Source organism: Triticum urartu, chromosome 5, assembly GCF_003073215.2.
Source record: "Triticum urartu cultivar G1812 chromosome 5, Tu2.1, whole genome shotgun sequence".
In the NCBI taxonomy this organism is placed as follows: domain Eukaryota; kingdom Viridiplantae; phylum Streptophyta; class Magnoliopsida; order Poales; family Poaceae; genus Triticum; species Triticum urartu.
The window spans coordinates 472,832,341-472,850,487 of NC_053026.1; positions in this window are offsets into that span (position 1 = coordinate 472,832,341).

An 18,147-nucleotide genomic window follows, 5' to 3' on the forward strand; every position below is an offset into this window, starting at 1 on the left:
CGTACACGACGTGATCCAAATCACCGGAGATCCTAGCGCCGAACGGACGGCACCTCCGCGTTCAACACACGTACGGTCAGCGTGACGTCTCCTCCTTCTTGATCCAGCAAGGGGGAAGGAGAGGTTGATGAAGATCCAGCAGCACGACGGCGTGGTGGTGGATGCAGGGCGTCACAGCAGCAGGGCTTCGTCGTATACTACGAGAGGAAGAGGTGTAGCAGGGGAGAGGGAGGCGCCAAGACTCAAGGTACGGCTGCCCCCTCCCTCCCCCTCATATATATATATAGGCTCCCCTAGGGGGGCGCCGGCCCTAGGAGATGAGATCTCCTAGGGGGGCGGCGGCTAGGGCTGGAGTGGCCCCCAAGGCAAGGTGGGGCGCCCCCCCCCCACACCCCTAGGGTTTCAACCCTAGGCGCATGGGGTGGGCCTAGGGGGGCGCACCAGCCCACTATGGGCTGGTTCCCCTCCCCACTTTGGCCCATGGGGCCCTCCGGGATGGGTGGCCCCACCCGGTGGACCCCCGGGACCCTTCCGGTGGTCCCGGTACAATACCGGCGACCCCGAAACTTGTCCCGATGGCCAAAACAGCACTTCCTATATATAATTCTTTACCTCCGGACTATTCTGAAACTCCTCGTGACGTCCGGGATCTCATCCGGGACTCCGAACAACATTCGGGTTACTGCATATACATATCTTCACAACCCTAGCGTCACCGAACCTTAAGTGTGTAGACCCTACGGGTTCGGGAGACATGTAGACATGACCGAGACGACTCTCCGGTCAATAACCAACAGCGGGATCTGGATACCCATGTTGGCTCCCACATGCTCCTCGATGATCTCATCGGATGAACCACGATGTCGAGGATTCAAGCAACCCCGTATACAATTCCCTTTGTCAATTGATATGTTACTTGCCCGAGATTCGATCGTCGGTATCCCAATACCTTGTTCAATCTCGTTACCGGCAAGTCACTTTACTCGTACCGTAATGCATGATCCCGTGACCAGACACTTGGTCACTTTGAGATCATAATGATGATGCATTACCGAGTGGGCCCAGTGATACCTCTCCGTCATACGGAGTGACAAATCCCAGTCTTGATCCGTGTCAACCCAATAGACACTTTCGGAGATACCCGTAGTATACCTTTATGGTCACCCAATTATGTTGTGACGTTTGGTACACCCAAAGCACTCCTACAGTATCCGGGAGTTACACGATCTCATGGTCTAAGGAAAGGATACTTGACATTGGAAAAACTCTAGCAAACGAACTATACGATCTTTATGCTATGTTTAGGATTGGGTCTTGTCCATCACATCATTCTCCTAATGATGTGATCTCGTTATCAATGACATCCAATGTCCATAGTCAGGAAACCATGACTATTTGTTGATCAACGAGCTAGTCAACTAGAGGCTTACTAGGGACATGTTGGTGTCTATTATTCACACATGTATTACGATTTCCGGATAACACAATTATAGCATGAATAAAGACAATTATCATGAACAAGGAAATATAATAATAATGCTTTTATTATTGCCTCTAGGGCATATTTCCAACATTTGCTACACCCGGGGCCGGCCCAAGTAACCCGCCAGGTGCGAATCAGCTCATTACATCCGGAGCGGGAGGTCCAGTCCAGCCTCAGGGGATGGCACCTCCTCACAGCAATATGGCACCGCCCAGTTACGTACCAATACCACGGAGTCACTTCTCCAACCCCATGGAGAATTTAATCACAGCGTCAGCATGTTTGGCGGCTCTCCCAGTAGATGGGGATGATCCGACAGCGGTGGAAACCCAGAAGATCAGAGAACTTGTCCAAACAGCCCTGGCCCAGCAAGAAACCTACTCCTACAGCCGGGATAGGATTCACTCGACTCCTCCGCCCTGGTTAGCTCCGCCTCATCAAAACCGGAGCCCGAGTTACAGTAGACACATGGAGTCAGAGGCCTTGTCAAGTAACGCTCAGCGCCGGAACCAGCCCGGCGGGTATAACCCGGTTCAGGATCGGATACGTCAGGAGGACGAGCGGGCGGCTCAGCTAGCGGCTCAGCTAGCAGCTCAACAGAACTCACCGGCTTACCCGACGGCTTCCGTTGAGGCGGGAGTGGCTACTAGAACCGGAGGAGTTCCTTGTCTGGTACCGGCTCTACGCAATGTACGTCTGCCCAAGGATTTCAAGGGACCTCGGAAGGTGCCGAATTATACGGCCGATTTACAGCCTGGGGCGTGGATTGAAAGTTACGAGATGGCTATGGAGCTGCTGGAGGTGAGTGATGAAGCGATGGCTAAATATTTCACCATGATGTTGGACGGAACGGCCCGTTCTTGGTTAAAGGGTTTGCCACCCAACTCCATTAGCTCATGGGCGGAGTTAAAGGCCCGTTTCATCCACAACTTCAAGGATACTTGCAAGCAGTCCATGTCAATTGTGGATCTGACAAATTGTAAACAGGAAGAAGGTGAATCTACGACTCATTGGGTGCGCCGGGTCAAGGATATAATACATTCGTCTGACAAGATGGATGCCGGCTCAACAGTTCTCATGCTGGAGAAGAATTGCCGCTTTGAGCCTTTGAGACAGAAGCTGGGGCGCCTTAAGCGTGATTGCAATGATATGGGGACGCTGATGGCGGCTTTAGTCAAGTATGAAGATTCTGATAGTACCAAGGATCCCACGTCTGATGAGGAAAAGACAGGGAAGGGAAAGAAGAACGGTAATGGAAAGGGTCAGCAGCATAACCCGGTGAGTCAAGGAGGTAATAAGCGAAAGGCGGATGGTAACCCGGAATTTTTTGGCCAATGCACAGGGTAATAACCAGAAGCGCAAAGGGAAGCCACCCCGTTTTGGTGGATTAGGTCCGTCTCTTGAGCAACTGCTCAATGAGCCCTTCCCGAAACACGGCACCCGAGAACGACCAGCGACTCATTTGTGGAAGGATTGCGCAATCATGAAAGCTTTTAAGAATTCTAATACGTTTGATGGCAATCAAGGCCCAGGCGGCGGCTCAGGAGCCGGCGGCTTTCATGGCTCGGGCGGTGGTTCAAGATCCGGTTTTCAAGGAAACTAGGGTGGTTATAATCAACAGTAATCTGGTCAGGGAGGTCAGCAGCAGCAGCAGTCGGGTTATCAGAGCCATACAAAACAATTAAACAGCGGGCAGTATCATGTGTTCACCACAAGTTTGTGTAAACGTGATCAGAAAGTTCATAAGAGGGCTGTGAATTCTGTTGAACCGGCAGTCCCGCATTACTTGAGGTGGTCGGAACAGCCTATTGTCTGGAGCAGGGAGGATCACCCTCCCCGGGTTGATAATCCGGGTCAACTAGCCCTAGTGGTGGCACCGCAGGTTGGTGGTTATAAATTTACTAAGGTGCTCATGGATGGAGGTAGCAGCATCAACATCCTCTATTATGAGACCTTTCGGCGCATGGGCTTAACTGACAAGAATTTAAAGACTTCCAACACCGTTTTCCATGGAGTGGTGCCTGGTAAGTCGACATATCCTATGGGTAAGATTGAGCTAGAGGTGGCCTTCGGAGACGAGCATGATTCTAGGGCGGAAAAATTAACTTTTGAAGTGGTCAAAATCAAGAGTCCATATCACGCTTTGTTCGGGCGGCCAGCCTATGCCAAGTTCATGGCACGGCCGTGCTATGTTTATCTACAGCTCAAGATGCCGGGTTACAAGGGTACCATCACTGTGCATGGAAGCCGAAAGGTGGCCCTGGAGTGTGAAGAAGGCGATGCGGCTTATGCCGAGTCTGTCTGTGCAGCAGAGGAGCTCAAATTTTATCAAGATAACGTTGACCCGGCAGATATGACTTCTCTCAAGAAGCCAACTACGGAGCATGACCCAGCCATGAAGTTTAAATCGGCTGTAGAGACTAAGCTTGTTGATTTTACTACGGGCGATTCATCTAAGCAATTTAGCATCAGTGCCAACTTGGATCCTAAATAGGAAAGCACGCTCATCGAGTTCATCCATGAGAACCGGGACATCTTTGCATGGAAACCTTCTGACATGCCGGGTGTACCGAGAGGACTCGCTGAGCACACTCTTAATATTGATCCAAAGTATAAGCCGGTCAGGCAGTTTCTGCGGCGATTCAATGAAGAGCGACGAAAAGCTATAGGAGAAGAGGTCGCCCGGCTCTTGGCGGCTGGGTTTATTGTCGAAGTTTTTCACCCAGAGTGGTTGGCTAACCCGGTGCTCGTACTCAAGAAAAACGGAACCTGGCGGATGTGTGTGGATTAAATGGATTTAAATAAGGCTTGTCCGGCTGATCCTTTTGCTCTCCCCCGTATTGATCAAATCATTAATGCTACGGCAGGGTGTGCGCATTTGAGCTTTTTGGACGCTTATTCTGGTTATCATCAGATCAAGATGGCAGTTAAGGACCAGGAGAAGACGGCTTTCATCACCCCATTTGGAGCCTTCTGCTATGTGTCTATGCCTTTTGGGCTCAAGAGTGCCTAGGCGACTTATCAACGGTGTGTACAGAATTGTCTCCACAATCAGATTGGGCGCAATGTTCATGCTTATGTGGATGACATAGTAGTGAAATCCAGAGAGGCGGAAACCTTGATATCTGATCTCAGAGAGACCTTTGATAACCTCCGGGTCTACAAAATGATGCTTAACCCGGAAAAGTGTGTATTTGGTGTGCCTGCAGGCAAGCTTCTGGGATTCTTGGTCTCAAACAGGGGCATCGAGGCTAATCTGGAGAAGATTAAGGCAATCACTTCTTTGGCTAAACCGGCATGTATTAATGATGTTCAGCGATTGGCGGGTCGTGTTGCCGCTTTAAGCCGGTTTATAAGCCGGTTAGGTGAGAAAGCCCTACCGCTGTACCAGTTGATGAAGAAGGCAGACACCTTTGTCTGGAGTGATGCTGCTAATGCTGCTTTTGAGGATTTGAAGAGGCAGTTATCTGAGCCACCAGTTCTCGCGGCTCCCATTGACAAAGAGCCTTTGCTGTTATATGTGACTGCTAATTCGCGAGCCGTTAGTGTGGCAATTATGGTAGAATGCAAGGAGGACGGTAAGGAACATCCAGTTCAACGGCCGGTTTATTATGTCAGTGAGGTACTCATCGAGTCAAAACAAAGATATACTCATTGGAAGAAACTTGTTTACGGAGTGTTCATTGCAAGCCGGAAGCTGAAGCAATACTTCCAAGGTCACCCTATCACTGTGGTAAGTTTTGCCCCTTTGGGAGACATTATTCAGAATAGAGAGGCTACAGGACGAGTCGCCAAATGGGCCATCGAGCTCGGGCCTCATGGTCTGAAGTACGTACCGTGTACTGCCATTAAGTCTCAAGCTTTGGTGGATTTCATCAACGACTGGATAGAGCTACAGGCACCTGAGGAGAAGCCCGATAACACTTATTGGATTATTCACTTTGATGGGTCCAGACAGTTGGAAGGCTCGGGGGCTGGAGTTGTGTTAACTTCCCCTCGAGGTGACAAATTTTGTTATGTGCTCCGGCTTATGTTTCCTTGCACTAACAATGCAGCTGAGTATGAGGCCCTGCTCCATGGTCTCCGGATGGCCAAAGAGATGAACTTGAGCCGGGTAAGATGCCTAGGAGACTCAGACCTTGTAGCTCAACAGGTGTCAGGCAAGTGGGACTCTAAAGATCCCCTCATGGCGGCTTACCGTCGTGAAGTCGATGTTGTGGCTGGACATTTCAAGGGTTACGTAGTGGAACACATTGATCGAAGGAAGAATGAGGCGGCTGATGCCTTAAGCCGGCTGGGGTCTCAGCGTAAGCCGGTGCCGCCTAACACCTTTCTTGATATTTTGCATAATCCTTCTGTTAAGTTACCTACAGAGGAAGATCTGGCAATACCAGACCCGGAGGCATAGCTGGTGGCGGCTCTCCACGTTATCTCGGATTGGACAGTGCCTTATTTGGCTTACATGACCCGGGGAGAATTGCCTGAAGATGAGACCTTGGCAAGACAAATCATCCAGCGGTCCAAGTCCATGACAATTGTCAATGGCGAGTTACATCATTACAGCGTCACTGGAGCGATTCAATGTTGCGTGTCACCTACAGAGGGTCAGGAGATCCTTCGTGAGATTCATGAAGGCGATTGTGGTCATCACGCCGGCTCAAAATCTCTTGTGGCCAAAGCTTTCCGTCATGGGTTTTATTGGCTGACGGCTCATGCTGATGCGGAAGACCTGGTCAGTAAATGTGACGGATGTCAGAAATTCTCACGATGAGCCCATGTGCCGGCTCAAGAATTAAGGATGATTCCAATTACCTGGCCATTTGCAGTCTGGGGGCTTGATATGGTCGGGCCTTTCAAAAGGTCTAAGGATAAAAAGACTCGCCTCTTGGTGGCGGTTGACAAGTTTACAAAGTGGGTGGAGGCGGAGCCAGTCAGTAAGTGTGATGCAGCCACAGCAGTCCAGTTTATGAAAAAGGTGGTTTTTCGCTTTGGTTTTCCACACAGCATCATAACTGATAATGGTACTAACCTTTCCAAAGGAGCTATGGAAGAGTTCTGTCAACGAGAGCATATCCGGCTTGACGTTTCAGCTGTAGCTCACCCTCAATCAAATGGTCAAGCAGAACGAGCTAATCAAGAAATCTTGAAGGGTATCAAGCCCCGGCTCTTGGTCCCCTTATAGCGGATGCCGGGGTGTTGGGTGGAGGAGTTACCTTCTGTACTCTGGAGCATCAATACTACACCTAACAGATTTACGGGTTACACGCCTTTCTTTATGGTGTATGGAGCAGAGGCGGTCCTGCCAAGTGACATCCGTCTTGATTCACCCCGTGTAGCGGCTTATGTTGAGGAAGACAATGAAAAATCTCGGCAAGATGCACTTGACCTGTTGGATGAAGAGCGAGACTTGGCAATAGCCCGCTCGGCGATTTACCAGCAAGACTTGCGCCGCTACCACAGCCGCCAGGTTAAGTCCAGAACCTTTCAGGAAGGCGATTTAGTGCTCCGACTCATCTAGGATTAATCTGACATGCATAAGCTATCCCCTCCTTGGGAAGGACCTTTTGTGGTCAGCAAGAATCTCAACAATGGGTCATACTACCTTATCGACGTTCCGGAATACAAAGACTCACGTAAGTCGGAGGAGGAGACCCGTCGGCCGTGGAATATCGCTCATCTTCGGCCTTATTATACTTGAGCCATCAGCTCTAATGTGTATATACTTATACTATGTATATTACATAAATCAATAAAGCAGGACCTCTGTCCTTTTTTGCCACTCCCAAAAAGGTTTATGTGTTTTCTTTGTTAGGTGGTGGAGATAACCAAGGAGAAGCGGATCATATCTGAATCCGGCTTTCCTTTGGTCCGGTTTATGATCATATCTGAATCTAGCCGTGATCACTTGGGGGCTTCCTGTTCAAACATAGGTCGTATTCGAACCAAAGAGAACATAGCTGTCGATACCCACTTGATCGGCATACTGCCAAACCCACTTGGGGGCTTCTTGATCATATTTGAATCATAGCTTAACCCCTTTTGGGTCTGACATGGATCGTATTCAAATCAGCGTCATTAAACAACTCTTATGGTCACTTGGGGGCTTCCTATTCAAACATAGGTCGTATTCGAACCAAAGAGAACATAGCTGTCGATACCCACTTGATCGGCATCGCCACAGCCACTGGGGGCTAACAGATCGTCTCCGAATCTTAGCTCAACCCCTTTGGAACGGTTCACTGATCGTATTTGAATCAGAGACCCTTGAATTTTGTTCATCATATTTTACAAATGTCAACATTGCATATCTTGTGACCTTCTTGAAAATACAATACATTACAATCTTCCAGGATTAATATTGGTTACATCAGGTTGTTAAGTACCAGGTGAACTTGTATGTGCCAATTTTCAGGAGTTAAACTTACCCTCGGGGGTTGGTTTATATAAGCCGGAAAAGCAGCTGTAATCATCACAGGGCAATGCAAGGTATTTTTGCAAAAGACATAACAGATTCATACAAACTACAAAGAGAATAGTGGCGGCGGCTTATGCAACTATTAAGGGCCATAAGCATGCACAAAGGCATAGCAAAACTCAAGGTATCTTTTACTTTGTTACAAGACTCCCCGAGTCTGAATGATGCGGCATTGTTTTCTACAATGACATAAGCAGGTGGCGCCTAACAAGCTACTCTTGGGGTTGATTTGAAGCCTTTGGGTTATCATTCTCTGTCTCTCCGCCGGCTGCTTTGTCCTGGAAGGATGATGAGGCCCAGTCAATGCCACTTCAAGGCTTCAAACTCAGCTTCATCATCTATTAAACTGGTTGGATCGACTTCAGGAGCAAAGGTGTGCTTACGGGTTGGAGGGATCAAGCTGACATCATCATAATGTGGCGTGGGGATTCTCCGATTCTCCTTGTCATAACCCGGCTGACACTTAGTGAGGTCAGTATCGTTCCCAATAAGAGTAGCCACCGGACGTATATCCTTCACACAGGCGGTGAAGTCTTTATCATTAAACACGGTGCCATCTTCCTTTAAACTTGGATACCCAAGAGCAATATCAGCGGGGTCTAGTTCTAGAAGCCACGCCTTGGCCCGGCTCAATGCGGCTATAGCTCCGGCTCTTGCAGATGCTCGTCTTAACTCTTGGATTCGCTGAGGTAGCACAGCAAGCCGCTTCAGCACATCTTGCAGGAGATAGGGAACATCATTTGATAAAGCCACAAGGGCCAGAGCACATTGTGACCCGATGTAGAGTTGTTCCACCAGAGTATAAACCGCCTTCAGCTTGATCACCATGTTCTGCTTGAGATTTGTGCTCCTGGGGCCTGCGTTATTCAAGCATAAGGTGAGTCAGAGGAGACAACTGAAATGGTCATTCAAGGAGTTTTGCAGTGTTTAAGGTTTGAGTAAGTCACTCGCCAAAGATTGCTGAGACCATTCGAGATATCTGGCGCTTTAGGTCAGACAGTTCGGTCGTTGCTTCCGCAAGCGATGCCTCTGCTGTCTCGGCCCGGGTCACCAGTGCGGCCTTTTCATCAGCCCAAATTTTCTTCTCTGATTCAAAATTTTGCTTCAGCTTCTCTTGTTCAGAGACGCTGAATTCAAATTTGGAGTGGGCCTTTTCAATTTCACTTTCCTGGGCTACCAGGCGATTCTTCAAGTCAGCAATCTCCGATTCAAATTTACTTATGGTGGCCTGCATTGCACCGGATAGTAGTCAAAATTACGGTAAATAATATTAAGTCCCAAGCACTTTCAGGCAAAGATACTTGACACTTGGGGGCTAATGTATACCGAAGCTTTCTAAATTATTAAGCCGGTCCTGGATATTAAGTCCCAAATACCTTGCAAGCAAATATTTTTGGCACTTGGGGGCAAATGTATATCGCAAGTTAAAGGTATTATGTTACATCCGGTTCAAATATTTTTCTTTAAACCGGGCAAGCAGCTCCCACAATTTTTCTAAGTCTACAGCATATTTATTCATAAGCAATAGACTTGGGGGCTGGTACAGTAAGTATGATTGAAAGTAAGCAAGCATAAGTCATACCTCAGATTTTTGTTGTATCTGCTTCACCATGTCAATTTCCAGGTCACGGCTACTTTGTACTTGATTGATATAGCCGGAGACGATCTCTCCAATACTCAAATGAGTATAGTCAGTGACGTCCAGCTTGGCCTTTCGGTGTTCTACCAATTCCTCTTTAGAACACTTGGCAAGGACAGATGGCTGTGCCGGCTCAACAAACTGAGTCTTGAGAATCTCAACTTCCTGATCATTTGTCTTGGCGGGGCTAGGAGCCTCCGGGTTACCAGAATCGTTGAAGGTTTGCTCAGTAGGCGGGTCAGAGGAAGAGATAGGAACATCATGAGATGGTTGAGGCGGCGGCTCGTGAGCAGAGGCGTCAGGAGCAGCTGTGCCCAGCTCTGGTTCAGTCACAACCGGCTCTTGGGGCGGCTTATTCTTTTTTGCCCTTTTGCTGGGCTTTACTTGCACACTGTGGAAAAGGTAGACAGGTTAAATACAACAAATATGAGTAAAATAAGGCATAAGGTACAACAAGTTTATATTACCCGAGAGCAGTTTTGAAGGCTGGCATGTTGGACTGCATAGACTCACCGGAGGAAGGTGAAATATCCTGATAGTTGGAGTCAGAATAATTGAGAGGCTAACAAATGAAGCCCGCCAAAGGAAAAAGAAGGTGTAAATCGGAGATAACCTCAGCCTGGCGTTTCCTGGTCACATCAGGTAAGCCGGAGGAGAGTTCCGCGTCTTTGCTGGTCCGGGTCTGCCTCCGGCTCTCATAAATCTGTCGCTTCAAAAGAAAGTCAGGATCTTGGTAAGCCAAAGGATGTGAAAATCTTACTTTCTGGGTTACTCTTCGAATTTTCTGATGCGGCTGAAGCTCGGAGTCGGAGGAGATTACAATTACCTCTTCCTCGACGGGTTGGCTGTTGCCCGTGTCTTCCTGAAAGAAGGTTAGCATCAGTAAGGTAGAAATAAAGGAGAAAGGGAAATTCAAAGGTTACCTCTTCCTCGTTATCATCAGTATCATCAAGCTGAAACAGCTCAGAGGCGCTTGGCTTCCTTTTCCTTGAGGTGGTGGGCTTGGTGGTTTTCTTTTCGACTCTCTTGGCCGCCCTGGCTTTCTTGGCCGCCTCATGATCATATTGCATGTTCCATAAGTTATCATTTGCCTGTAAAAGGTTATAACTGGTTATGCATAAGAATACAGCCTAACATGATAAAACATAACCCGACGGCTGGAAACTTACTGTAGGGGCCGGGTTCTTCTGGCAAAAAGGTAGTAAGCCGAAGGCGTTACTATTCACTGTGCCCTCCTTCAACAAGGACTGAGTTGTAGCTTCCACTACGTCGTCTGGTAAGTCGTCAGGGCTATGACACTGAGGGTCATCTTTCTCGCCTGAATAATTACACATTAAGCCGGGGCGGCGGCTTAACGGAATTATTCTCCAAGCAACCCAGACTCGGACCAGGTCAATGCCATCTAAGCCGTTCCCTAAAAGAGCTTTAATCCTCTTGATTTTGGGGGTGAGTGGCAGGCGTTCAATAGCTGTCAACTTATCCGGCAGCGGGTGAGTAGGTTCAAGATGCAATGCGCGGAAGCCGGGCAGTGGATTTTCACCAGCCGGAGAGGTATCTTGGCAGTAGAACCATGTCTGGTTCCAGTCCTTTGGATGACTCGGCAATTCAGCATAAGGGAACATGCAGTCTCTCCGCCTTTCAATTGATATGCCACCAAGTTCCAGACTGGGCCAGTTGGCCCGTTCATTCTGCCAGTTCAAATAGAACAATTCCCTGAACAAAAGTAGGCTGGGTTCTTCTCAAAGGTAGACCTCACAGAAAACTTGAAAGTTGCAGATATTTGACATGGAGTTGGGCCCGATGTCTTGAGGTCTTAAGTCAAAGAAGTGCAAAATGTCTCTAAAGAATTTTGAACCGGGAGGAGCAAATCCCCGGCTCATGTGATCGGTGAAAATGATCACCTCCCTTTCCTTGGGTTGAGGTTTCTCTTCAGACGGGTCAGGAGCACGATAAGACATGACGTCCTTCTTGGGCAGATGGCCAGACTTTACAAACTCGGACAGTTTGCTCTCTGTAACAATGGATGGGATCCAGTTGCAGGTAATCAGAGGTTTAACAGCTTTGGGTGCCATTGTGTAAATTGAAAGCCTACAACAAGATAAAGGAAATTTTCCGGTTTATTATAACCCGGAGAATAAGCGTTATTGGGTTATTTACGATGGCGGCTTAAGAAGGGGCCTAATGACGTACAGGTAACTATATGATAATGTTTAACAGCTGCAGGTATTAAGATGATTAAGGTTTTCTTAAGTCACCAGAAGCAAGCGGTGCTGACAGCCGGTGTTATCTTAAACTGGTTATGCAAACTACTATGGCTGAAACAGAATCAACAAACGCAGTTTTTGGCTAAGTGTGGAGCAAACAGGTTTCACAAATTGCAAATATTACTTTGGATCAAACGATGCTCTGGAAAGGAAAAATTTCTAGACCTAAAAAACAGTACAGGGAAGTTTGTGCACTCAAAGGAAGCCTCTAAACAAAGAAAAGAGATCTGTTTGTGTTCGAGATAAGCATGAAACAGTCACCGCAGCAGCTCTATGTCATTTAACGATCTGAACAGGTCATTGGAGATGAAATACATCAAGGGTTCGCCGTGGGTGGCGATGAACACCGGCGAACTCGATGAACACTATAATGCAGATCTAAGACAGAAAGGAAAAGGGACTTACAGATGCGGAGCTGCGGCAGAGGTTCGTCGCGTTTCTCTGGTCAGATTCAGGTCGATGCAGCGGCCTGAGTTGGTGAAGACAAGGAGCTCGACGGCGGCGCCGGCGGCGGAGCTCGGGTCGCAGAAAAGGGAGCAAGAGGAAGGAGACGACTAAAAGAGGGAAGAATGGATGATCTAGGTCGCCCTATTTATAAGGAAAGACTGACCGAGATGGCGTGAGAAACGAGGAGACCAAAGACATCATTATCCAGCGGCCCCGACGCCTCGATTTTCGGGAGGGTCAGTAAAGGCAGAGATTCGTTGAGGATATGACGAATTAAAATATAAGTTTTATTAAAGATGACGTCATGATGATTTAACCCGGATCCAGATGATGATGTCACGGCGGGTTACAATTTTCACACAAGACAGAAGACTAAAGGCCAGTTCATAAGGTTTTCAAAGATTGACATGAACCGGTTCAAATCAATCTGGGGCCTAATGTTGGGGATATAACTATTTACGTAAGCCGCCCAGGAGGGGCTGGGTTGTACTAAAAGAAGCCCATCTGAAGCCCAAGACCAAGACGTGAAGATGGTGGTTCAGTAAAGGGTCTAAAGGCCCACAGGCGATTTATAGCTCATGGTGATAAACCGCCATGAGGGTGTGACTTGTATTGTAAGGTAGAAGTAACTAGTCACCGAGCCGGACACTGTTTATGAGCCGGCCGGGACTCTGTAAGCTGTAGGGCATCGACCCGTGTATATAAGGGGACGGCCCGCTGGCAGCTTAGGCAAGAAACAACCAATCGAGAACCGGGCATAGCGTATCTCGCTCCCTGGCCATCGGAACCTCAAGCAATACCAAACCTAACTAGACGTAGGCCTTCCTTCACCGTAAGGGGCTGAACTAGTATAAACCTCGCGTGTCCTTTGTCCCGATTAACCCCTTTAAGCTTCCTAGTTGCGATGGCTCCACGATCAAGTCCTTGCAAGAGGACATCTGCCATGACAATTCCACGATAGTTTCCCCTCTGGTACTTGGTATCCATGGCGTGGGAGGGGCGAGAGCTCCTCCGAGATTGGATCTGTCTCTCTGTCTCTCTCTGTTTCTGCGTTCCCAGATTCTTCCCTTTCACCGTTTCTTATATTCCCGGAGATCCGTAACTCCGATTGGGCTGAAATTTTAACACGATCTTTATCTGGAAATTAGCTTTCTTGCGGCGAAAGAAGGGCATCAACCGCCATATGTGGTGGCCACGAGGGTCAGGGGCGCGCTCCCTGCCTCGTGGGCCCCTCGAGCATCGTCTCGTGTGGATTTTTCTTCCCAAAAATCATATATATTCCAAAAAAAATCTCTGTCAGTTTCTATTCCGTTTGGACTCCGTTTGATATGGATATTCTGCGAAACAAAAAACATACAACAAACAGGAACTGGCACTAGGCACTGGATCAATATGTTAGTCCCAAAAAATAGTATAAAAAGTTGCCAAAAGTATATGAAAGTTGTAGAATATTGGCATGGAACAATCAAAAATTATAGATACGACGGAGACGTATCAGCATCCCCAAGCTTACTTCCTGCTCGTCCTCGAGTAGGTAAATGATAAAAAAGATATTTTTTATGTGGAATGCTACCTAGCATAATCTTGATCACATATCTAATCATGGCATGAATATTAAGATACGAGTGATTCAAAGCAATAGTCTATCATTTGACATAAAAACAATAATACTTCAAGCCTACTAATAAAGCAATCATGTCTTTTCAAAATAACATGGCCAAAGAAAGTTATCCCTAGAAAATCATATAGTCTGGCTATGCTCCATCTTCACCACACAAAATATTCACATCATGCACAACCCCGATGACAAGCCAAGCAATTGTTTCATACTTTTGACGTTCTCAAACCTTTTCAACTTTCACGCAATACATGAGCGTGAGCCATGGACATAGCACTATATGTGGAATAGAATGGTGGTTGTGGAGGAGACAGAAGGAGAAGATAGTCTCACATCAACTAGGCGTATCAACGGGCTATGGAGATGCCCATCAATAGATATCAATGTGAGTGAGTAGGGATTGCCATGCAACGGATGCACTAGAGCTATAAGTGTATGAAAGCTCAAACTGATCTAGCGTAGCAATGACATCAAAAAAACGGATAAGCCATGAAAACATCATGCTAGCTATCTTACGATCATGCAAAGCAATATGACAATGAATGCTCAAGTCATGTGTATGATGATGGAAGTTGCATGGCAATATATCTCGGAATGGCTATGGGAATGCCATGATAGGTAGGTATGGTGGCTGTTTTGAGGAAGCTATATGGTGGATTTATGGTACCGGTGAAAGTTGCGCGGTACTAGAGAGGCTAGCAATGGTGGAAGGGTGAGAGTGCGTATAATCCATGGACTCAACATTAGTCATAAAGAACTCACATACTTATTGCAAAAGTCTATTAGCTATCGAAACAAAGTACTACGCGCATGCTCCTAGGGGGATAGATTGGTAGGAAAAGACCATCGCTCGTCCCCGACCGCCACTCATAAGGAGGACAATCAATAAATAAATCATGCTCCGAGTTCGTTACATAACGGTTCACCATACGTGCACGCTACGGGAATCACAAACCTCAATACAAGTATTTCTACTAATCCACAACTACCCACTAGCATGACTCTAATATCACCATCTTTGTATCGCAGAACTATTGCAAGGAATCAAACATATCATATTCAGTGATCTACAAGTTTTATGTAGGATTTTATGACTAACCATGTGAATGACCAGTTCCTGTCATCTCTCTAAATAGATATAAGTGAAGCAAGAGAGTTTAATTCTTTCTACAAAAGATATGCCCGTGCTCTAACAAATATAAGTGAAGCAAAAGAGCATTCTACAAATGGCGGTTTTCTATGTAAAGAGAAACAGGCAATCCAAACTTCAAATGATATAAGCGAAGCACATGAAGCATTCTATAAAGCCGTAATCAAAAGATATAAGTGAAGTGCAATGAGCATTCTATAAATCAACCAAGGACTATCTCATACCAGCATGGTGCATAAAATAAAAATGAAAACAAAATGCAAAATACGCTCCAAGATTGCACATATCGCATGAACGAAACGAATCCGAAAACATACCGATACTTGTTGAAGAAAGAGGGGATGCCTTCCGGGGCATCCCCAAGCTTAGACACTTGAGTCTACTTGAATATTTACTTGGGGTGACTCTGGCATCCCCAAGCTTGAGCTCTTGCCTCTCTTCCTTCTTCTCACATCGAGACCTTCTCCATCATCGAACACTTCATCCACACAAAACTTCAACAGAAAACTCGGTAAGATCCGTTAGTATAATAAAGCAAATCACTACTCTAAGTACTATTGCAAACCAATTCATATTTTTTTTTGCATTGTGTCTACTTTAATATAACTTTTCCATGTCTTAATCCACTAATATAAATCGTTAGTTTCATCAAAACAAGCAAACTATGCATCAAAAACAGAATCTGTCTAAAACAGAACAGTCTGTAACAATCTGAACATTCACCATACTTCTGATACTTGAAAAATTCTACAAAAATTAGGAAAAATAAACAATTTGTATAGGAATACAGTGCAAGAAGAATCAGAACCATTTGACGTTCCAGCTAAAAATGTAAAATCGCGCACTACAGACAACGTTTCTATCCTGCACCGTACAAACCATCAAACAAATGTAAACATCCTAAAGGCAAATATTGGCACATTATTTTTATAATACAATGGAATTGTACAAGGGTATAATTATTTTTGTTGAAAAGTTTCTGTAATCAAGATTCACAAAGTTGCCGTGAGCATGAACAAAGTTCAAGGAGCTCTCCCACTTCAACAATGCTTGTCTTTCTCACTTTCACTTTCCTTTTTGAAAAAGTTTTGGGTTCCCCTCTTTATTTTTGTTGTTTTTAAACTATATGAAAGCACTCAACAGAAATAAATGACTCTCTAAAACTTCCGGGTTGTCTCCCTGGCAGCGCTTTCTTTAAAACCATTAAGCTAGGCATATAGTGCTCAAGTAATGAATCCACCCGAATCCCAAGGTATATCAAAGCCAATTTTAATTAACAATGATTTGTAATTTAGTAGTGAGCACAAAGTAACATATATCATGCAACAGCGAAGTCTAAATCTCTTCCTATGCATCGGCATGTCATAAAAGAACAATTCATGCACACAAAATAAAGGCCAATGCATAGTATAAACAGTTTCTTGCAATTTTATCATGTGGGAAACATAGAGAGGTGGAGATGTAGTTCATCTCTCATAATAATTGCAAGTAGGAGCAGCGAGCACATGCATATTATATTCATCAAAATCATCATGTGCAACGGTATAAGGCAACCCATCAATATAATCCTTAATAAGGGTAAACTTCTCTGATATAGTGTAGTTGGAAGAATTCAAAAAGATAATAGGACTATCATCCGTGGGTGCAATAGCAACAATTTCATGTTCAACATAAGGAACTATAGCAAGTTCATCTCCACAAGCATAATTCATATTGGCATCTTGGCCACAAGCATAGCAAGCATCATTAAAAAGGGATATTTCAAAAGAATCAACGGGATCATAGCAATCATCATAGCATTCATCCTTCGGTAAGCATGAAGGGGAATTAAACAATATATGAGTTGAAGAGTTACTCTCATTAGAAGGTGGGCATGGGTGATCAATCCGCTCTTTCTCCTTTTGTTCTTCGCTCTCCTCCTCATCTGTTTCATCCAATGAGCTCACAGTTTCATCAACTTCTTCTTCCATAGATTCCTGCAAAATATTAGTCTCTTCTTGGACCGTGGAGACTTTCTCAATAAGTGCATTAATATCGGAATTGTATTCATAATTCTCATAGCAATATTTAAGGATAGCTAAATTTTTAGGTCTATAAACCGAAACATCAAAATCTTCAAACTCTTTAAACATATATTCAATTTCATAAGCAACCATAAAAGCAACAAATTCTTCTATTTGTTCCACATCATAGTAATCATATATACCATTAGCATAAGAAGCTAAGGTTTTATTATCATTAAATTCACATAAAAAGGGAAGGTATGGAGCCTTCATCCTAGAGCAACAAGTATAATCATATCTCAAGCATAGTTGCCTAGCATACCAATTCAATATATGAATTTGATCCCATAATAGTTTCCCTTTTTGTGTCAAGTGGTAATCCCTAAAGTATTCACGTTGATCCAACGTTACTCCCATTACATAATTGAATGGGGTTTTCTCAGGATTATTAAAGTAGTACATAATATCTTTCACATAACCAGCATCGAGGGTTTTAGGAGGTTCCCCATCTCCATGAGCAGAAAGTACACCTACTTTTTTTGGTATTTCGTGTTCCATATCCATAACTAAAGATAAAGAACAACTAAGAACAGCAAATAAAAATTACTTAGTGATAAAGCAAACAAGCACACACGAGAATATTCATCCCACGCTATTGCTCCCCGGCAACGGCACCAGAAAAAGGTCTTGATAACCCACAAGTATAGGGGATCGCAACAGTTTTCGATAAGTAAGAGTGTCGAACCCAATGAGGAGCTAAAGGCAGAACAAATATTCCCTCAAGTTCTATCGACCACCGATACAACTCTACGCACGCTTGACATTCGCTTTACCTAGAACAAGTATGAAACTAGAAGTACTTTGTAGGTGTTGTTGGATAGGTTTGCAAGATAATAAAGAGCAAGTAAATAAAAAGTATGGGCTGTTTAGATAAAGACACAGCTAAGTTAGGTTTAGTAAAGAGCTTGTTGTTACGAGAAAGTTATTTGTCCCTAGGCAATTGATAACTAGACCCGTAATCATCATTGCAATTTTATATGAGGGAGAGGCATAAGCTAACATACTTTC